A 23621-nucleotide genomic window follows, 5' to 3' on the forward strand; every position below is an offset into this window, starting at 1 on the left:
AGAAGAAGGAAGCTGATCACTAATTTTGAACAGGATATTGACGAATCGCTCAATGACGCATGGGCGAGGTTTAAGAGACTAGTAAGAGATTGCCCACATAACGGCTTTCCAGATTGTCTACAGATAGAAATTTTCTACCACGGTTTGAACCCTGCATCGCTAATGCGGCAACAGCTGAAGGTCTGCTTGATAAAACATCCAACGAGGCCAAGAATATACTTGACCGCATTGCAAAAAATCATGAAAACTAGAGAGAAAGCGATCAAAGACTTAGAAGCAAGGACAGTGACGCAAGTAATGTGGCCATCGCATCCCTACAAAACCAAATGACTGCGATGATGAATTTAATACAAGGAATCACAATCAGCAGCCTAGGAACGCATAGTGGGCAAGTCAACGCAATCAACCAAACGAGCGCAAGTTATGCCACTTGCGGTGAAGGCCATCCAATGGAAGAGTGTCCGAGGAACCCACAGTCTGTGTATTTCATGAAGAATAATCCATTTTCCAATATTTACAACCCAGGGTGGGAAACCACCCTAGCTTTGTGTGGAAGAATCAACAACAAAATTTTCAACCGATGGCGTAAAAAGAAGGGCCGCTAGGATTTTTCCCGCAAACAAACAGTCAAACGCAAAATCATGCCAGCAGTTCGCAAGCGCCGCAATCTTCATCTTTGGAGAGTTTACTGAAGCAATATATTGAAAAGAATGAAACAGTGCTTCAGAATCAAGCGACGTCCATCCGCAATCTTGAAATTCAGATAGGATAGATTGCGAGTGAACTAAAAAATAGACTACAGGGGGCATTGCTGAGTTCTACTGAACTCCCACGCAACTCAGGGAGTACGGGAAAGGAGCAATGTCAAGTTGTGACATTGCGAAGCGGAAAAACAGTGGCGGAAGAGAAGAAGAAGCGTAGCTGGACTGCTCCAATTGCGATGGAATCATAGATTCCATTGACTCAAGAAGAAACAGAAGAAAAGAAGGCGATGGAACCAGAGATTGCGTCCACTTCGAAGCCGAAAGAACAGGGAACTGTGAAAATACAACTGCCACCATTCCCCCAGAGTCTTAAAAAGAAGAAAAATGATGAAGTGTAGTATCAATGCTTCATGGACATGCTGAAACAGTTGCATATCAACATCCCTTTCACTGAAACGATTGAATAGATGCCAATGTATGCGAAGTTTCTGAAGGACATGGTGATGAAGAAAAAAAGCACTGGTAAGTTCGCAATGGTGGCATTAACGCAAAGTTCAAAATCCATAATTCGCGACCCCGAAAGTTTCACAGTACCCTGCTTGATTGAAGGGTTATACATTGGTCAAGCGCTTTGCGATCTCGGGGCCAGCAACAACTTAATGCCCTTTTCAATTTTTAAGCAACTGAATGTGGGGCAACTGGTGCCCACGATGGTGACTCTCCAACTAGCTGACAGATCCCTTGTGCATCTAGAAGGGAAGATGAAGTATGTCCTGGTCATGATTGACAAATTTATCTTACCGACAGACTTCATCATCCTTGATTATGAAGCCGACAAGGATGTACCCATCATTCTGGGACGACCATTTTTATCCACTGGTCGCGCTCAGATTGATGTGTACAAGGGCTGTCTCTTATACACATCTAGATGTGTATAAGAGACAGGGATAAGGTGAAGGATGTCCTAGCCACGATTGACAAATTTGTATTACCGACAAACTTCATCATCCTGGATTATGAAGCGGACAAGGATGTACCCATCATCCTGGGACAACCATTTCTATCCACTGGTCGTGCTCAGATTGATATGTACAAGGGAGAGATCACACTGAGTGTGAATGGACAGAAGCTCAGGTTTGATATTATCTGAGGTATGAAATATCCGGAAGAAGAAGACCTCACTGAGTTCGATGATGACCCCAGTTTGAATGAAGAAGAAAAGTCTGAAGATGAGATTGAAGATGAGGATGCGACTGCATCCATAGTAGCCTACAATACGATCATAGAAACAACAACCAAAGAAGAAGAACTGACTGTGAATAAAGAAAGAAAAACACCAAAACCATCCTTGGAACAACCACTGATAGTAGAGCTGAAAATCCTTACAAACCATCTGAAGTATGCTTTTCTAGGGCAGAATGTAACGCTACCTGTAATATGCACTTAATGAAGATCAAGAGAATGCACTGCTAAGCATCCTGAAAAAGCACATAAAAGAAATTGGCTTGATGCTAGCAGACATTAGAGGAATCAGCCCCGCATATTGCATGCACAGGATACGTCTCGAGGACAATCAGAAAGGATCGATCGAACATCAATGCAGACTCAACCCTGCGATGAAGAAGGTCGTGATGAAGAAGGATGTGTACCGAAGAGAAAAGGGATGGCGGTAGTCCCAAATGCAAGCAATGAACTAATACCGATGAGAACCATCACTGGCTGGCGGATCTGCATGGACTATCGCAAACTGAATGCGGTGACAGAGAAGAATCATTTCCCTTTGCCTTTTATCGACCAGATGCTAGACCGCCTAGCAAGAAATGATTACTACTGCTTCTTGGATGGATATGCCGACTATAACCAAATCATGATTGCTCTTGAAGATCAAGAGAATACCACATTCACCTGCCCTGATGGAACATTTGCGTTTTGACGTATGCCGTTCGACCTATGCAATGCGCCGAGCAGTTTCTAGAGGTGTATGATGGCCATCTTTTTTGAGTATCTTGAAGACTCTGTAGAAATTTTCATGGATGACTTCTCAGTGTATGGGCAAATATACGAAATCTGTCTCAACATTTCTAGAAGTTAAAGATCTGCTAGCTTTCTTTCAAAATTTCTTTACGTAGCTTCCTAAGAACATCACATGACTTCTTTCAATCTTTTCATTGCCACATTTTAAATTTGGGGGTGAGGTATTTATCTTCGACCTTGCTATTTTTAGCTTTATATATATAAAAAAAATGGGGAGAATAAAAACTCCACTATCAACGCAATGAGGAAACCCATGTTGATAAGAGTTAAGTTGTGAAGAGCACTTACCCGTAGTTGGATGTCTGCATGACACACGTGGGGGCAAGCCAAAATGAAAGTAAGTCGCCAGGATCAACGCATAAATAAATGACCGCAACTCTACTGCCAAGTAGGTATGAGTTTAGTCTGAGAAAGAGTGCATTACTCGTAGTTGATGTCTGCATGACACACGTGGGGGCAAGCCAAAACGAAGGCAAGGCACTTGGATCAGAGCAAGGTCAGAAAAAAATAATAATGCCAAGAAATATGCAAGGATAAAAATCGTTTGACACCCCGGTGAAAAAGTTTTCTTTTTGAAATAAATTATGCGATGTTCCGGAATTTAGTAAAGTCCTTTTAAAGGTTAAACTTGCAGTCTCTAGGTCTTAGAAATATTTTTAGAGGAGACTTGAGTAAGACTTAAGGAAATTTTGGTGTATAGGATTTGAATGAAGTATCCTTAAGAAATCTAGGAAAAGAGAATTTTTGTCCACTTACTAAATGAAATATTTAGCTTATGCTTGAGGACAAGTATTGTTTAAATTTGGGGGTGTGATAATGGGTAGAAATGCACGTTATTACATTGCTAAGTTATTAAACAATGAGGGTTTGCATTGATGAAATATGTTAGAATGCATCCAAAAAGCATTAAGTTTATAACATTGCGGTTGCATGCGTCCATCCCATAGAAACAGTTAATTTTTGTATTTTTATGCAGAATATGCGTTGACACAAGGCAAAAGTCGCAATCACAAGAAATCAACGATCGAGCGCAACATTACCGTAAGGCTTTGCGCTGATTTGTGCTCGCAAACATCTGCTCAAGAAGGATTGCCTCATAAATTCGCCGCAACTTGGTGGGCACATCTGGGTGAAAGACATAATTAATCACGATGGGACAAAAAGCTGATGACGATTGAATCCAAATTAAGTTGACAAGCCGCTAACAATAACAACTACATTCAGCTTTTCGGTGACAAATATTTGGCACATCAATCAGATAATTAAAGCCATCCCATCCGTGCAATCATAAGAGAGAAGCCGCCTTTCACTTTGAAGGCTCTATAAATATTGAAGGCATCCTTCAGAAAAGGGGTTCACCAATTCAGAAAGTTCGAACACTTAGAGAATTTTCCTTTAGCTTAGCCTTGTTCTTAGTTTTTCTTTTATTTTAAGGCATAAGCGAGAGAAGAAGGTTGTGCTGATAGATCATTTCGGTGAGCTCGGGAGAGTGCCAGAAGCATTAAGATCAGAGAGAGGGCCAACTTCTGTGGAAGCAGGAATATCTTTTGAACCGAATAGGGTTGCCAGTGTAAAGGCCTTGGGCAGCAAGGGATTGCTACCAGGCTCTCTACCTTTATCTTCCATTGTTATTTTGTACTCAAACTCATTTATAGAAATTGAATTTACTTCTCTATATCTGTTCACTCTCTGGTTATTATGCATGAGTAGCTAAATCTGTTGAATGGGTTGAGAAGCACTTAGCTAGCATAACTGGGGATCTTCATTCTATGCGTTTATCTTGTATTATGTATGCTTCATTCGTCCATTAGAGACACTCGGGAGGGTAGTCTAAGGACAGGATCTAGGCTTGGAAAAGTCAGGTAAGAATCTAGGCTCGGGAGAGTCAGATTAGAACACATAAACAAGAGATAGGAGCTTAGGAATAAGCACTTTTTGTTATCACCGCATCGCATGCATCTTAGAAATAGAGTATGATTGTGTGCGGTCACCTTGTCTTTGCGTGCATCTTGCATCATCGCATAGGAAAAGAGTAGAGACTTAGGGATAAGCTCTATGGACACTTTTGCATTCAACACATGCATCCTAGACTTAGGAGCACCGCATTTGCATTGGAAAATGACTTGCTGTGCATGGGTGTAGCATGATTGCATAGTCTGATACATTTCCAGGTAACACTAGTTAAAGACTTTCTCAACCCGTTCAACCGAATAGTCGGTGCATCTATCACATAATTAAACTTTTCTCAAATCCGCCGCATTTAGTTATTTCATTATCGCAAACAACAATCACAACAACTATGATTTATTTGGTTACCGTAAGGTTTTCGTGAAAAATTATCACTGCACACCGTTTACCCAAGTCCTTGAGTTCGACCCTAAACTTACCAGGAAACTCAGTGGGGTTTACACTTGGATTCCACTGAGAAAACTTGATTGCTCAACACAACTCCATCATCGCATTTCATCCATAATTCCACATCATAAAATCAACACATCATAAGCCCAGGGTCGAATTCAGGGACTAAGGAAAACAATATGCAATGGTAATTTTTAGATCACTTTGCGGTAACGAATAAATCAAAGTGTTTTTGTTGGTTTGTTGTTTAATGTATAAAAAGAATGCGACGGATTTGAGAAAAGAGTAATTATGCGACAGATACACTGAGTATGCTTAGGAACGGGTTGAAAAGGTCTTTAGCTAGCGTTTCCCGAGAATGCGTTCAAGCTATGCGATCATGCTACACTTATACGACCGCAACTGATTTTCCAATGCAAATACGATGACTCCTAATTTTAGGACACATGCGATGAATGCGATAATGCCTATAGAGCTTATTCCTAAGTTTCTACTTCTTGCCTATCCGATAATGCAAGATGCACACAAGGACAAGGTGACCGCATACAATCATAACCTATCTCTAGGGTGCATGCGATGCGTTAATAGCAAACAGAACTTATTCCTAAGCTTCTATCTTTTGATTATGTATTTCTAATCTGACTCTCCCGAGCCTAGATTCTAATCTGACTTTTCCAAGCCTAGATTTTATCCTTAGACTACCCTCCTGAGTATCTCTAATGGATGAACGACGCATACATAATACAAGATAATCACATAGAATGAAGATCCCAGGTTATGCTAGCTAAGTGCTTCTCCACCCATTCGACAGATTTAGCTACTCATGCGTAATGTACAGAGAGTGAACAAATATAAAGATGCAATTTCCATTTCTATAAATAAGTTCAGAGTACAAAATGAAAATGGAAATAAGGGTAGAGAGCCTGGTAGCAATTCTTTGCTTCCCAAGGCTTTTACACTATGTTATCTCTATTCCGCCCAAAAGATGTTCTCGCTTCTGCAAGAGTCGGCCCTCTCTGGTTTTGATGCTTCTCGGCACTCTTCCAAGTTCACCGGAGCGATCTCTCGGTATAATCTCCCTTTATTCACTTCCGCCTTCTAAGTAAAAGAAAAATATGAACAAGGCTACTTCTATCTATAGGGAAAATTCTCTAAACTGAGCAAACTCCTTCACTGAAGGTGGCCTTCGGTATTTATAGAGCTTCGGAGTGAAATGCTTCTTCTCTCTTATGATTGCACCGATGGGATGACATTAATTCTCTATCTGATGCGCCGAATATTTGTCACCGAAATGTTGAGTGTACTTGCTACAGTAGGTCATTAACGGTTTTTCAACTTAATTCAGAATCAACCGTCATCAGCTTTATGTCCCATCGTGATTTATTAAATTTTTCACCCAGATGCGCCCACTTTGATGCGCCGACCCTATGCGGCCACCTTCTTGAGCATATATTCGCAAGCATAAATGATCGCATAGCCTTGTAGTCACAATCTCTTATGCGTTTGGACGTTAATTTCTTTGGATCGCATTTCCACCTTGCTTCAATGCATTTTCTGCACAAAAATACATAAGTTAGCTGTTTTAATGCGATGGACACATGCGATCGCAGTGTTGTGAACTTAATGCTTTTGGACCCAATATTGTATATTTTTACCATCGCAATCCTACATTATTTTATAATTTTGTTCTGCAATAACGTGCATTTCTGCCCGTTATCAATGAGTAACTAAACTTTCAAATGGGTTGAGAAGTACTTACCTAACAGGACCTATGATTTTCATTGTATGCGATCATCTTGTCTTAGGTATGCGTCCATCACCCCTTTAGAGCTACTCGAGAGAGAGTCCAAAGAAAGAACCTAAACTTGAGAGAGCTAGGTTAGAATCTAGACTTGAGAAAGCAAGATTAAAACGCATAAACAAGAGATAGAGACTCAGTGATAAGCTCTGTTTGCTAACATGCATCGCATGCACCCATGAAATAGGTTATGATAGTATGCGGTCGCCTTGTGTATGTGTGTGTCATTCATCATCGCATAGACAAGAATAGAGGCTTAGACATAAGTCCTATAGACATCATCGCACATATCACATGTGTTCTAAAACTAGGAGCTAAAGCATTTGCATTGAGAGATGACTTGCTGTTTTATGTATGTAGCATGATCGCATAACGTGAACACAATCTTAGGAAGTGTTAGCTAAAAACCTTCTCAACCCTTCCCTTGCATACTCATTGTACTTTCGTGTTATTGACTCTTTTTTCAATTCTGCCACATAGAATCTATACATTAAACAAACATACCAACCAACACATTGATTTATTTGTCACCGAAAAGTTATCAGAAATCACCGTCGCATATTGTTTCCTTAGTCCCTGTGTTCGACCCTGGGCTTACCAGGTAACGTAGTAGAATTTATACTTGGATTTTGCTAGGAAAACTTGCATGTACAATGCATACTCCACCATCGCATTCTACACCATTACTTCATCACATTCACCACGCATCAGCGCACGACCGCTTGACCAACAGCAACCTCGAACGCTCGATCTACACGATCGCAACATAGAACAAACACTTCGTGCTCATCCTCAACGATCACCTCGATCACGAACTCCTCAGCAACACGAACGGCCTCCACAGAACCTCAACAATGTCGAGTTGAGTATGACACCACCAACAAGGCTACCTTGGTATTCTCGGTGTGAGAATCCAGAGGATGGGCTCTGTTCGAACTTAGAATAAGGTAGATGAAGGAGGAAATACCGATCGTGTATATGACTGGACAAGTGGGAGATGGCAGAGACCTATCGTATAGGTCGATGCCCAATCGTTTAGATAAAGCTAAGTGATCGTCTAGTAAAAGTTATGCGATAGTTTAACTCATCGTTTAGCTCAACCTGTCGTCTATAGACACTACATGATCGTTTACTTTAGGCAAGCGATCGTCTAGCAAAAGCTATGCAATTGTTTGGTAAATACTGTACGATCGTTTAGTTCACCACTGCACGATCGTTTAGCTAACCCAAGCCTCGTTTTAGTAAATCTATATTTACTTGTCTACTACCGTGAGATCCCTTATTGCCAAGATAAATCTCAAAACTTTTTATGGAAACTTTTCAATAGTTTGTAATTCTTACCAAAATTAGGAAAACCATTTTCCTTTTATCTCACAGTTACCATGAATCTAATAACCACCCATTCAATTGGTTATTACAAGAAAAAGAATTAATTATCCAATAATTAAAATTATTATAAATATAAATGATAACCAACTTATCATACTATATTCATAACCTATAGTTTTAATATTTCATCTCATGAAACATATAAACCATAGTTCTTTTTCTATTCCATGGTACTTAATGTAAATCTCATTTACATCAATCCTCCACTAGATGTATCTCATACATCAAACTGATTATATCATATATAATCAAAATACCACTTGTCAATTTGAATATTTCAAATCAACACCAAGAACGGATCATCAACTGAATTCATTGAGCTACCAAGGGGACCTTATGGACCTATAGCTCGAAGCTCCAACGGTACGTGAATAACTGATTAAACTCTTTAGTCACGGGATCGACCATTCATTAACTGCTAGGCACTTCACTAAAGACCGACAGCTGAACTCTCCTTACCACAAATATATTATGTGTCCATCTTAACCAATCGACAGTGCGACAACCCTTCATAGATCGCTCGTATGTACAACTGGGCCAATAACCGTTATGCCCCTATAGTTACATCTGTCTTCTTAAGTACCACTGATCCCTCTAATGAACATAAGTCATAGTCCTACTATGACTGAGTCTTCTCTTTCAAAGAGAAGTTGTGGCCACTATGTTTAACCTCTGGAATCAGCCCTTAAGGGAGCAATCTCTCTACTTATCTCTGCTTTGGGAAAGGAAGAAATTCCATCTTGTGGATTGAGTTCCCAGCTCCCAGATCAGACAAGTTCTCAAAAAAGTAGGCATGTTGAGTTGGAAATAATCAAAGGACCACCCTCAAAGGAAGGAGTTCCCAAAACACTTAGGATTGAGGTCGTGTCACCTATGGTCGTTTAGGTGAGATGCAAGTCTCTAGTATCAACGGTGTTATATACAGAGTCTAGTCATCTCGTGCAGGTCTTAGACAAACCTCTTGTATAGGACACCCCCGTTCGCACGTCTTCATATCAATGGTTAGGATCTTCCATCTATAGTAGTTTACAACACATGTAAACGTCTACAAAGCGGGTCGTATCCGTAGTGTCATCAGGATCAGGTATCCCACCTTAATCCTTATACTATAGACCTATTTAGGTTATCACTTAAGGCATGATCCACTTGTATATCAGATATACATGCTTAAGTTCGCATAAGATAACCAAGGAGCTTTGTTTATTGGATATGAGTAAATGCCAGAATTAAATAACACTTATTTTATTCATTAAACAATGTGTATCTTTACAAAACAACGAGACTACGGGAGAATTAGGACACCAATCCCAACAATTCTATACAAAGAAGTTTGTATAAGACCAGACCACGAAATGCTTAGTCTCATTACATAACACTGTTCATAATAGAGACTTTCATTTCACTAGGATGACCATAGGTAACATGACCTTAATCCTGAGTGAGTTGTGAACTCCTTCCTATGAGGGCGGTCCTTTGATTTGTATGGGTGAGAGTGGTCAGATCGCCGACTCAACAAGCTTACCATTTTGGGGATTCGTTTGATTGGAGAGTTGGGAACTCACCACACAAGATGGAATTCAGTCCTTCCTCGAAGAAGGGGTAAGTAGATAAATTGCTCCCTTAAGGACTGATTCCGGGTCTTGAACAATGTAGTGCCACACCTTCTCTTGGTTAGAGAGGGGTTTAGTCATAGTAGGACTATGTTCTATTGTTCATTAGAGGGATCAGTGGTACTTAAGGAGTTAGAGGTAACTATAGGGGTAAAACGGTAATTTGGCCTAACTATACTTACGAGCAATTTGTGAAGGGTCATGGTATTGTCGATTAGTTATAGTGCCCGACAGTTAACGGATGGTGGATAATGTGATTAAAGAGTTTAATTAATTATTCACATACCGTTGGAGCTTCAAGCTACAGGTCCATAAGGCCCCCCTGGTAGCTCAAAAGAATTTAGTTGAGAATCAATTTTTGGGTTAATTTGAATTGCTCAAATTAATAAAAGAAAATTTAATTATATATGATATAATTAATTTGATTCAATTATATATGATAATTGACATAATGTATTTGATACATTATTGTTTAATTAGAGGAATAAATATTTGAATATGATTTAAATATATTTTTTTATGAATGAGATTCATAGTTGTTAAATTTAATATAAATATGATTTATATTAAATGCAATAATATAGAGAAAAAGAACTATAGTTTATGTTGTATATGACGCAATATTAAAACTATAGGTTATAAATATAATATGATAGGTTGGTTATCATATTTATTTATATTATTAATTATTTGATAATTAATCTCTTTTTCTCTTTAACCACCTTAGTGGGAGGTTAGTTGGTTTTTTATGGTAAATGGAATAAATAAAATAAGATTTTTATTATTCCAGATAAAACACACATGTTTTGTGGAGAATCTATACGATAGACTTTACTATCTACAGGATTGAAGAATTTCCTATGCGATAGAGAGATTCTTCCTCAATCGTCTTTCTCCTCTAAACTAAAAAACTCTCTCCTAACCAAAATAGTCAGAGCCTACCACTCCTGGATTCTCACCCTGAGAATACCAAGATCACCAAGTGGTTATGTCTTCCCCTCTTGGTTCGAGTTTTCTTGCTGTTCGAGGAGTTCGTGACAATTCGAAGGATTTGCGTGAAGAAGATTTCTTCAAAGGTATAACCTCCAAACTCTTTTGGTTATCCAAAAGCATGCTGTAATTTATGTTATGATGCATAATCTGTACTGTTTACAATAATCGTTTGTTTTCAATCGAAATGGGATTTGGACGATCCGCTTCCATTCATAGGTTCTCTGTAAAACGAGTTCCTTCAATTGGTATCAGAGCTAGGTTGTAGTTCTGATTCCAAATTCCATTTTCTGTATAGAAATCGTTTATAGTTTGATGGGTTTTAAGTTAATGCATTGCGTTTAATCGTTAAATGTATGTGGATGGTTGTTGATGGATGTTTACAGGATGGTAATCTCAGTTTTGGCTTTCCGTTTAAGTTACAAAAGTTAATTTGTAAGGGCCGTTGCGTTTTTAGATTAATTCTTGCTATCAAATCTGTATTCGTTTTGGTTTTTGAGTCGTTCGTGAAGCTTCAGACATGAAGGTTATAGAGCTTTTGATGGAGAAGACGAAATGGTGGTCGCATCGTGTAGCTTAAGCTAAACGATCATTTAGATTTGGCTATGCGTTCGTGTAGAGTTTTCTGCACGATCATGTAGCATTTGCTAAACGATTGCATAGCTAATGCTACACGATCGTGTAGGGTTGTTTACTCGATCGAGTTACGGCTCGAGGGGTAAATGATCGCGCGATATATGATACGTGACGCAAGGCTTGCGTGCTAAATGATCATGTAGACAATCATGCTCATCGCATAGTCAGTAGCTACACGATCGCATAATATACGATACTCAGCGCACGTTACTCGATTGTGTAGACTATCATGTCATCACATAGTCTTTGCTACACAATCGCTTGGTATGCGCTACTCGAAGCACGTTCCATAATCGCGTGGACTTTCATGCTCATCGCATAGTCCAAAGCTATGCAATCGTTGCTACACGATCGTTTTATAGAGATGTTCATGGGGCGGGGCGGGGGCGGGGATCGGGGCAGGGATTCTTGTGGGGAATTTTTTCTCGTTACCTTTTTTTTTTGTTTGTAAAAAGCCAATTAATTTAAAAATAAATTATGTGTGCAAATTTTAATTAAATAATTAATGTTATCACTAAATTGTTTATTATGGTTAGTTTTATATGACAATTTGAATTTAAAGATAAATTACTCAAATTTTGGCTTAAAAAAGCCAATTAATTTTTTTAGTAGAAAGAAATAAATATAAATCAAATTATTCATATATATAATCTAAATTTAAACAATTCAATTTAAAGATATTCATTATCTTTCCTAATAAATAATCAAATTTGAAATTCAAATATAATATTTATATAATAATAATAATAACATAACATTAGATAATATACTAAATAGATATGTAAAAGCTAATGAGGGTGGGGACAAGAAACGGGATGGGGCCGGGGCTAGGGGCAGGGACAGGGAATGCATTCCCCATCCTCGTCCTCGTTTAGCTCACATGGAATTTTCCCCCACTCCCTCCCTCATTCCTAGCCTCGTCATCTCTAATCGTTTATACTCGACGCTCGTTTCTCGACAATAAGGAGGTTTGCCACACGATCAAGCTGCAAAGCTTCAAGGCGAGCGGTTTAAGACCCAGTTCACTTGTTATGAACCGGTGGACTCAACTTTTGTAATAGATTAACATATTCTTTTTTGGTTTTGAGATTTACTATCCTAGTCCATCAACTTTTCTTTAATATGCATGTGATGTATATTTATTAATATATGTCATAATGTATGTCATCAGTTTTAAAACCCACCATAAGTTATGCATTCTTTTTCAAGCATCATTTTATATTATAAGTGTTATAATATAATAGTATGCCATATTAAATTACTTAAAGAATGCTTATGCATCATATAATATAAGAGATAATATATGCATGCATTATGGCATATCCATGCATCATTTATATTATAAATGTTATAATCTAAGGTGGAATATATGTATGGAATGTATGCTATAGTTTAGTTCATTACTTGATTATATAAAAGTTATATATTAGTAATGAATGAACATTTAATGAAGCATGACACTATCTTAGGTTAATTTAAAAGTGTTATAAATAACTTATATATGTCTTGAAGGATCTCATACCGAGAGTTCCATGAGCGGGTTCAGATCGCTCCGATTTCACAGTGACCGAAACATAAACGATATACATTCAATACTAACAGTTATGCATATAAACCTAATTATTGGCATGCTCATAACAGAATAATTAACAAGGAAAGAGTTCATACCAGATGAAGACTCTCTTCTAACGTCTGAACCCTAAGTAGCGGAAACCCTCCAACGGATAAACCAACGCCCGACAGGTATGTCAATTGCAACAGCACAATCAGAACGTACACGAACACTATAGTGGGGACGACACCACCACAAGAGAAACCCAGGTATCCTCGGAGTTAAAAACTCAAAGAGTGGGCTTTGGTGAGTTTGGTAGAGGATGGAGAACAACACGTCGTGTAGACGATAAGCAAGTGGGAGATTAAATTGTGCTGTCGTATAGCGGAAATGCTTATCGTATAGAAGAGCTACACGATCATGTATTAAAGGCTGAATGATCGTTTAGGAAAAACGTATACGATCGATTAGAGAAAACGTGAGGTAGACGATCGTTTAGACGGACGAGCTTCTATCGCATAGGCTTTTGCTATCGCTTCCACGAATTCTTTTGGGCGCGAACGATAATATGAATGCACACGATAGTGAAAAATGAAAACGATTTTCATTTTTTAATCCACTGGTTACCATAACTATCGCAGCCCACTTCCCACGTCCGAACGTGGATAAATTTTTAATTATCAAATAATTAATCAATTAATTTAATTAATAAATATAATCATATTATATTTATATCCTATAGTTTGATATCATATATCTACTATAGTATTTTCTCCTATACTTGATATAAATCATATTTATATCTAATTTCCTCCAAAATAATGCATCTCATACATTTAGCCAATTATATCATATATAATTAACCAATCCAATTATATCATATATAATTGAACTTTCTCTTGTCAATTTGAACATTTCAAATTAACCCAAACATTTGTTTTCAACTTTATCTAAGCTACCTAGGTGACTTAATGGACTTGTGGCTCGAAGCTCCAACGGTATGTGAATAGCTGACTAAACTCTTTAGCCACGAGATCTATCATCTGTTAACTGTCAGTGATTCCACTAAAGACCAACAACTGAACTCTTCTTACCACAGATATATTTTTGTGTCCATCAAATATAACCAATCATGAGTATGATGACCCTTCACAGATTCTTGTAAATATAGCTGGGCCAATTTACCATTTTTCCCCTGTAGTTACATCTCACTCCTTAAGTACCACTAATTCCTCTAATGAACAATACAACATAGTCCAACTATGTGTGAACACCTTTTGGGCCAAGAGAAGGTGTGTGGCGCCACATCGTTCAAGTCCCGGAATTAGCCCTTAAGAGAGCCATCTATCTACTTACCACTGCCTCGGGGAAGGAGTGAATTCCATCTTGTGTAGCTGAGTTCCCAGCTCCCAAATCAGAAGAATCTCCAAAATGGTAGGTTTGAATCGATGACCTGGCCACTCACACCCATAAAAATCAAAAGATCGCCCTTAATGGCAGGAGTTCTCAACTCACTCAGGATTGAGGTCATGTTACCTATGGTCATCCTAGTGAAGTGAAGTCTCTGTCATGAACGGTGTTATATAACGAGACGTTAATACTTCGTGGTCATGTCTTATAAAAATTCTTTATATAGGACGCCCCTGCTCGCATGTCCCCAACACGAATGATCAGGATCAGACCATCTGTGACAAGTCACAATACTTGTGGCCATTTCACAAAGCGGGCCGTGTCCGTAGCGTTACTAGGATAAGGTTTCCCTCCTTTATTCCTTTACTACAGACCATTTTGGTTATCACTCAAGACATGATCCACTTGTATGTCACCACATACATGCTTGAGTCATATACAGATAACCAGAGATTTTATGTTTATTAGTTTGTGGTAAAGAAAATAAAACAAATAACCGAGCAAAATACAAGATGTGAAGTGAATATCATATATTAACAACACAGGTGTTCGTATATACTGTTTACAAACTACAGGACACGAGACTTTAGGGCATCAACCCCAACATGTCTTGCTAGCAATGTTGCTTGGTTTTAATTGCTTCATTTCTTATAAGAGTTATAATAAATGAAATTAGGATTAAAATCAATAATAAAGAGTTGCATGCAAACCATAGACTTTAATCATTTTTTAAAAGTGTTTTAAAATTTGATTGAGATAAACATAAGATCACATTTCTAATAAGATTAAAAATCTCAGTTTAATCATTTAAATTGGTTTAATAGGATTAAATTGATTTTAATAAAATATTAAATATATAAAAAATATATCTATAAGGGACCTTTTGGCTAAGGCTGATTCTGGTTAAGCTGGGGTACTTAAGTCGATGGAAACGTTGCACCCCTACTTGGAAACCTACCTAGAAAGATGAATTAGATAGATTTGTTACATGCATGCAAATTTGATGAAAGTCTATTAAAGAATTTAATAAGACTTGAATCAAAGTTGTTTAATCATCAAAAGAAAATGTTGATTTGAGCAAATTAAAGAAATCACTTAGATAAAATTAGAAGCCGAATTTTCCAAGTTAATGAACCCTAGGTAGAACATTAAGTGGGAGGAAAATGGAGTATATGATACTTCACTTTTACCTCTACACATTTCTCCCTAAAAGTTCACACTGTAAGATCTATCCTCGGCCTCGAGGCACCATGAGTGTCCCCCTACAGGTGGCATTTGGGTAGGTCAATATCAAGGTGAATGGAGAGAATGTTCATAGTAAGTGGGAGTGGGACGTGTGACAACATATCCCCCGGTCTCTCTTATTAGGTTGGATAAAGTTTTTGTGCATCGCCTCGTGACATCGTGGGTGTCCCCCTAAAGGATGGCAGTTTTGCACAACTCTTTATATGATCTCCAAAAATGGATAGGGTTGCTTTAGACTCTTTTCCTAATCAACTTTTCTCTAAGGTTGGCTCATTAGGACAGAACTTTAAGACCTAAAATGAGGGATTACACTTAGACAAAATTGTTAAGGATGTTAACAAATTCTAGACCGAACAATGATGACTATTAGATTCAGTTACAAGGAGTTGTTTCTGTCTAATGGTTGAGATTGTCTCATTTTAGTAAAGGGGCACTTGATCACCCTACATGACTTTTGTCATGCCTCAGTGAAGCATCATTGCAAAATAGATGTCACTTAGGGTACACTAGACTATTTTGCTAAAACTTGATTGGTTTTCTAAAAGTGGTTTAGTATAAGTATAATTAATTAAGTTTGTTAATATTTAAGCAATTTAAACATGGCTACCGCGACCTTAAGTATTCTTGTCGTCGATAAACTGACTGGCAAAAATTATGCTAGTTGGAAAACACCATTAATATGATTTTAATCATCGATGATCTTTGGTTCATTCTTACGGAGGAGTGTTCTCCTATTCCACCTACTACTGCTGCTCGAAACATTCGAGACGTGTATGAGCGTTTGACATGGGCGAACAAGAAGGCCCGAGCGTACATCCTTGCCAACCTTAATGATTTTTTAGCCAAGAAGCATGAGCCCATGGTCACTGCACTTGAGATCATGGAGTCCTTGCGATAGATGTTCGGACAACCATCTGCACAGCTCAGGCACGACATTCTAAAGTACATCTTCAACTCACGGATGAAAGAGGGGTCATATGTTCGGGAACATGTTCTTAACATGATGGTCCACTTTAATGTGACGGAGATGAACAAGTCAAATATCATAAGGCCAGCCAGGTTAACATTATTTTGGAATCCTTACGAGAAAGCTTCCTTCATTTCGTTAGCAATTGCTGTTCGAAACAGGGTTAACTACAACCTTACATCTCTGCTTAACGAATTGCAGACTTTCCAATTCTTGTTGAAAAGCAAGAAGAAGAAAGGTGAAGCAAATGTTGCTTCATCATTCAAAAAGTTCCAATTTTTATTATAAATAAATATAATAACTAACTTATCATATTATATTTATAACCTATAGTTTAAATATTACATATGTTAATATTACATCATATGTAATATTTAAACCATAGTTCTTTTTTCTCTCTTTTTTTTTTAATATAAATCATATTTATATCAATTCCTCCAGTTAATGTATCTAATATATCAAATCAATTATATCACATATAATTGAACCAATTTAATTATATTATATATACCAAATTCCCTCTTTTGAACACTTCAAACTAACCCAAAAACTGATTCTCAACTTGAATCCATTGAGCTACCAAGGGGATCTTATGGACCTGTAGCTTGAAGCTTCAACGGTACGTGAATAACTGATTAAGCTCTTTAATCATGAGATCCATCATCCCTTAACTGTTGGTCACTCCACTAAAGACTGATAGCTTCACTTCTCGCACTATAGATATATTTCTGTGTCTATATGACCAATCAATAGTGCGATGACCCTTCACAAATCGCTCGTAAGTACAGCTGGACCAATTTATCGTTTTGCACCTGTAGTTACATCTAATTCCTTAAGTACCACTGATTCCTCTAATGAACAATAAGTCATAGTCCTACTATGACTGAGTCCCTTCTTCTAAAGAGAGGGTGTGGCCATTATGTTCAAGACCCGGAATTAGCCTTTAAGGGAGCAATTTATCTACTTATTCTTGCTTTGGGGAAGGAGTGAATTCTGTTTATGTAGCTGAGTTCCCAGCTCCCCAATCAGACGAATTCCCAAAAAGGTAGGCTTATTGAGTTGGCAATCTGGCCACTCTGACCCATACTAATCAATCGATCGCTCTCATAGGTAGAAGTTCCCAACTCACTCAGGATTAAGGTCATGTCACCTATGGTCATTTTAGTGAAATTTAAGTCTCAATTATCAACGGCGTTATGTAAAGAGACTAATCATCTCGTGGTCCGGACTTATACAAACTCTTTGTATAGGACACCCCCGCTCACATTTCTCTACATGAATGGTCAGGATCAAACCATTTGTAGCACTTTACCACACTTGTAACATCTACAAAGCGGGCCGTATCCGTAGTGTCACAAGGATAAGATATCCCTCATTTAACCTTAACTACATACCATTTAGGTTATTACTTAAGGTAGGGTCCACTTATATGTCTCACATAGTACAAATCAATAAACTAGGGCACATAAAAGCCCAGTATAATAAAATCTCCCACTTGCCCTAGTCCAACCATGGGCGATCCTATAGACCCATGCTCCGTAGGTGACCCTCAAACACTGTAGCCATGAGAGCCTTCATAAACGGGTCAGCAACATTGTGCTCCGAAGCGATCTGTGTGACGATCACGTCCCCTCGATGCACTATCTCGTGGATCAGATAATATTTGTGCTCTATGTGTTTTCCGCGCCGGTGACTCCTTGGCTCTTTGGAGTTCACCACTGCCCCACTATTATCACAATAGAGGGTAATGGGCCTAGACATATCTGGAACAACTTCCAGGTCTATCAAAAACTTCCTGAGCCAGATGGCCTCCTTAGCAGCTTCGCAAGCTGCTACGTACTTCGCCTCCATAGTGGAGTCGGCGATGCACCCCTGCTTAGTCCTTCACCACACTGCAGCTCCTTTGTTAAGAGTAAATACTAACCTTGATGTGGACTTGTGAGAGTCCTTATCAGTCTGAAAGTCAGAATCCGTGTATCCTGTAAGGATCAAATCTTTCGAACCATACACAAGCATGTAGTCCCTTGTTTTCCGAAGATACTTGAGGATGTCCTTCACTGCGGTCCAATGACTCTGGCCTGAGTTAGATTGATACCTACTGACTATGTCCACAGCGTAGCAGATGTTTGGACGAGTACAGAGCATCGCGTATATCAAACTACCAACGGCAGACGCATATGGAACCCGTCTCATCTCCTCAACATCTTGAGGTGCCTTAGGACACATTTCCTTAGACAAAGTGACTCCGTGCCTGAATGAAAATAGACCCCTTTTGGAGTCCTGCTTCGAGTACTTGAGCAACATCGTGTCAATGTACAATGTAACTTAAAATAAGCGACTTAAAATTTCTCCTAAGGAAAATGCCCAACTTTGGCACCTAAGATTAGGACATGTTAATCTCAATAGGATTGAGAGATTGATGAAGAATGGACTTCTAAGCGAGCTAGAAGAAAACTCTTTACCTGTGTGTGAGTCATGCCTTGAAGGCAAAATGACTAAAAGGCCTTTTACTGGAGAAGGTCATAGGGCCAAAGAGCCTCTATAGCTAGTGCATTCAAACCTTTGTGGTCCGATGAATGTAAGAGCCAGGGGAGGTTATGAATACTTCATCACATTCATTAACGATTATTCAAGGTATGGGTACGTTTATTTAATGCAACATAAGTTCGAGTCCTTTGAAAAATTCAAAGAATTCAAGGCTGAAGTTGAAAATGCATTAAATAGAACGATTAAAACACTTCGATCTAATCGTTTTCGAAACTATATGATAGAACATGGAATAGTTTCCTAACTCTCAGCACCTGGTACACCTTAGCAGATTGGTGTATCAGAGAGAAGAAATCGAACCCTATTGGACATGGTTCGGTCTATAATGAGTTATGCTTCCTTACCTGACTTGTTTGGGGGTTATGCAGTGGAGACTGCAACTTATATCCTTAACTGTGTTCCCTTCAAGAGTGTTCCCAGAATACCTTTAGAGTTATTTAATGGTCGTAAAGCTAGTTTACGACATTTCAAAATCTGGGGTTTCCCAACACATGTGTTTGAGGCTAATCCTAAGAAATTGGAACCATGTTCAAGGTTATGCTTATTTGTAGGCTACTCAAAAGGAATGAGAGGTGGTTATTTTTATGATCCTAAAGAAGACACAGTGTTTGTATCGAAAAATGCTACTTTTCTTGAGGAGGATCATATAAAGAAGCACAGACCTAGATGTAAAATCGTGTCGAATTAGCTTTTTACAGAAACTACTGAGTAAGTCCCTTAGGACCCACAACGTCTGGTGAACCCCAAAGAAGACACCACATCTAGTGAATCCTGAAGGAAACACAACCTCTGGTAAATCCCGAAGGAAAGTAACACCTCTAGTGAATCTCGAAGGAAATACAACCTCTGTGAATCCCGAAGGAAAGCACCACCTCTAGTGAATCCCGAGGGAAACACAACCTCTGGTGAATCCCAAAGGAAACCACCACCTCTAGTGAATCCCGAAGGACACACGACCTCTAGTAGGCATCTAACTAATCAATGAGGACACTATCATGATCTCAACATCACAAGTATCATAACATGCTTCTATAACATACATATACATCTCATCATCATGGTTCTATAACATACATATACATCTCATCGTCATGGTTCTATAACATATATATACATCTCATCATCATAGCCCCATAACATACATATACATCTCATCATCCTCAGATCAAATACAATCTCATGGAATAAAATATCATCTCATGCTAGCATTCAAGTGTCTATATGCGTATTTAATCTTTCAGATCCTCATACGAAAACATACATTGATTATACTATCGGTCAGTCATATTATCAGTCTGTCATGCTATCATTCTGTCATAATATCAATCTGTCATGCTAGCATACATCTAGTGCCTAGCCCGTAGGCAGTTCCAGTAGTATGATTACTTATCTCGATGACAAGTCTAACAAAAAAGTAATCCATATCCTCCTTTAACTTAGTAAAATTATTGAACCACACCCTGAATCAATAATCAAAATTAAGTCCGACATTTAGGACTAAATTCCAAATACAAAAATACCTCAAATGTCACAAAACAACTTACCTAAAATATGTGCTGATCCACAAATTTGTTCCAAGCTTAGCACGGAGATACCAATCTATTCATAACCCACAATTATGAATTTAAAACCAAATTTCCAGCATATTAACCTATTCCAAAGAGCTCCAATTTCACATTACTTATTAATCACACTCCAAAATTTCCTAAAGCCCAACTCTAATCTTACTGGACAATGGTTCCTAACACCTTGAAACTTCAATCCAAGCTTCACAACATAATCAATATAGCTAAATTAGACCAAAACTCAATGGGTGACCAAACCCATTCAAGAAAACACAAACCTTAGATCTTAACCCAGATTCCAAGTTTCTAGCGAAAACCTCACGGAATGGCGGCAGAGAAAGATCAACCCGACAACTAGCAACTGGTATGCCGGTGGACAATGGCTAGTAGGGCAAACCGGACAGTGCAGACCAGATTTGAACATGCGATGGCGTACAACTAGAGGTGTGCTGTGGCTCGAGCAGACAACGTAAGGAGAGGCGGACGCGCGACTCAGGTGGCTGGACGAAAGAGGGGGAAGGGGAGGGCCGTGCGGCAAGATCTGTGGCGGCCGAAGGGGTCCATCGGCGAGTTGATGTTCGCGGCGACTAGGGCTCATGGGAGTTGTGGCTGACAACAGGAGATAGAGATGTGCGGTGTGGGTTGCAGAGAGGGAGAGATGCAAGAAAGAGATGGAGATCAGGGGTGGGGGTGGGGGAGGGGCCTGTGGTTGGAAGAAGAAAGGGGGGAGAGGAAGAGAAAAAGAAGAAAAAGAAAAGAAAAGGAAAAGGAAAGGAAAGAAAAATAAAAATAATAAAGGAATAAAATAAAATAAGATATCTTATTTTATTTTATTCTATTATGTTTTACCTTATTATATTTTTATTTTCTTTCTCCCAACTTTTAATCCTTTCTTCCTTAAAATTTTTAATTCAAAAGAATTTCACTAATCCCCTCCCAAAATGAAATAAATTCTTAGAATTAATTTTAAATTAAATTTAGGGACATAAATTTCCAAAATTGCAAAAATTCCCTTTAATACTAGAAATTACCGAAAGTAGAATAAGAACAAAAATTTGGGTAAGTGATTGGGAGATCTTTGAAAAATTACGTAACTATTCTATAACCCAACCCTAGGATGAAGAAGATGAAGAACTGAACCACCCACTTGTCTAGTTTCCACTAATGTAATAGAGAGAAAAGGGAGAGGGAGTTACAACTCCCTCCCTATAATCATCTTCAAAAGATTAAAATTAATTTTAATAAAAACTTTAATATATATTTATATGATAACTACTTTATCATATAATATATATTAAACTATATTTTATATCAAATATAACATATAACCTATAATTTAATATCGTATCTAATACAATATAACCTATAGTTTAATTCTCTCAATAACGATATTTAATATAAATCCCATTTATATTAAATTTAATTATATGAATCTAATTCACATAATTAATATTTGAATCATATTAAAATATCTAATTTCTCTCAAATAAGCTTTATATTATAATGTATCAAATATATTATAGTAATTATATCATGTATAATTAAATTAAAATAATTATATTACATATAATTAATTCCCTCAATTAATTTGAACAATTCAAATTAATCCAAAATTGATTCTCATAAATACCCCGTTTGGACCTGTAGCTTAAAGCTCCAACGGTACGTGAATAATTAATTAAACTCTTTCATTAAGTTATTCACCATCTGTTAACTGTTGGACACTCCACTAAAGACCGACAGCTATACTCTTTGCACTAAAGATATATTTCTATATCCATTGGATATAACTAGTCAACAGTACAATAACCCTTCACAAATTGCTCGTAAGTACAGCTGGGCCAAAATTACCATTTTGCCCCTGTGGTTACATCTGACTCCTCTAATGAACAATAAATCATAATCCAACTATGACCAAACCTTGCTCCGGCTAGGAGAGGGTGTGATGCCACATTGTTCAAGCCCCAAAATTAGCCCTCAAAGGAGCAATTTATCTACTTACCTCGACGTTGCAGAATGAGTGAATTAATTCTTATGTAGCTGTGTTCTCAGCTCCCCAATCAGATGAATCACCAAAATGGTAAGCTTGTTGAGTTGACAATCTAACCATTTTCACTCATACAAATCAAAGGAACAACTTCATAGGTAGGAGTTCACAACTCACTTAGGATTCAAGCCATGTTACCTATGGTCATCCTGGTGAAATGTAAGTCTCTATTATGAATGGTGTTATATAATGAGACTTACATTTCGTGGCATGGTCTGATACAAAGTCCTTTGTATAGAATATCCTCGCTCATATATCTGTACTATTGGGATTGGTGCCCTAATTCTCCCGGAGTCTCGTAATTTGTAATATATACACATTGTTATGAATAAAATAAGAGTTATTTTACTTGGCATTTACTCATATCCAACAAACAAAGCTCCATGGTTATTGTATCAAGTTTAAGCATGTATATAAGATATACAAATGGATCATGCCTTAAGTGATAACCTAAATAGGTCTATAATATAAAGATTAAGGAGGGATTCCTGATCCTGGTGACACTACGGATACGACCTGCTTTGTAGAGGTTTGCAAATGTTGTAAACTACGATAGATAGTAGATCCTAACCATTCATGTGGAGACATGTGAGCGGGGGTGTCCTATACAAAGAGTTTGTATAAGATCGAACCACGAGATGATTCGTCTCTGCATATAACGTCATGATACTAGAGACTTACATCTCACCTAAACAACCATAGATGATATGACCTCAATCCTAAGTATTTTGGGAACTCCTGGCTTTGAGGATGGTTCTTTGATTAGTAT

General features: G+C 38.0%; 1 non-coding gene across 1 annotated transcript; it reads right to left on the reverse strand.

Moving 5' to 3' along the window:
• On the reverse strand, positions 1-107 carry LOC120074860. Its single transcript, XR_005481136.1, has one exon. It is a non-coding gene; the product is annotated as a small nucleolar RNA R71 (small nucleolar RNA).
• Positions 108-23621: the final 23514 nt, after the last annotated feature.

The sequence above is a fragment of the Benincasa hispida genome, chromosome 3, assembly GCF_009727055.1.
Source record: "Benincasa hispida cultivar B227 chromosome 3, ASM972705v1, whole genome shotgun sequence".
NCBI lineage: Eukaryota > Viridiplantae > Streptophyta > Magnoliopsida > Cucurbitales > Cucurbitaceae > Benincasa > Benincasa hispida.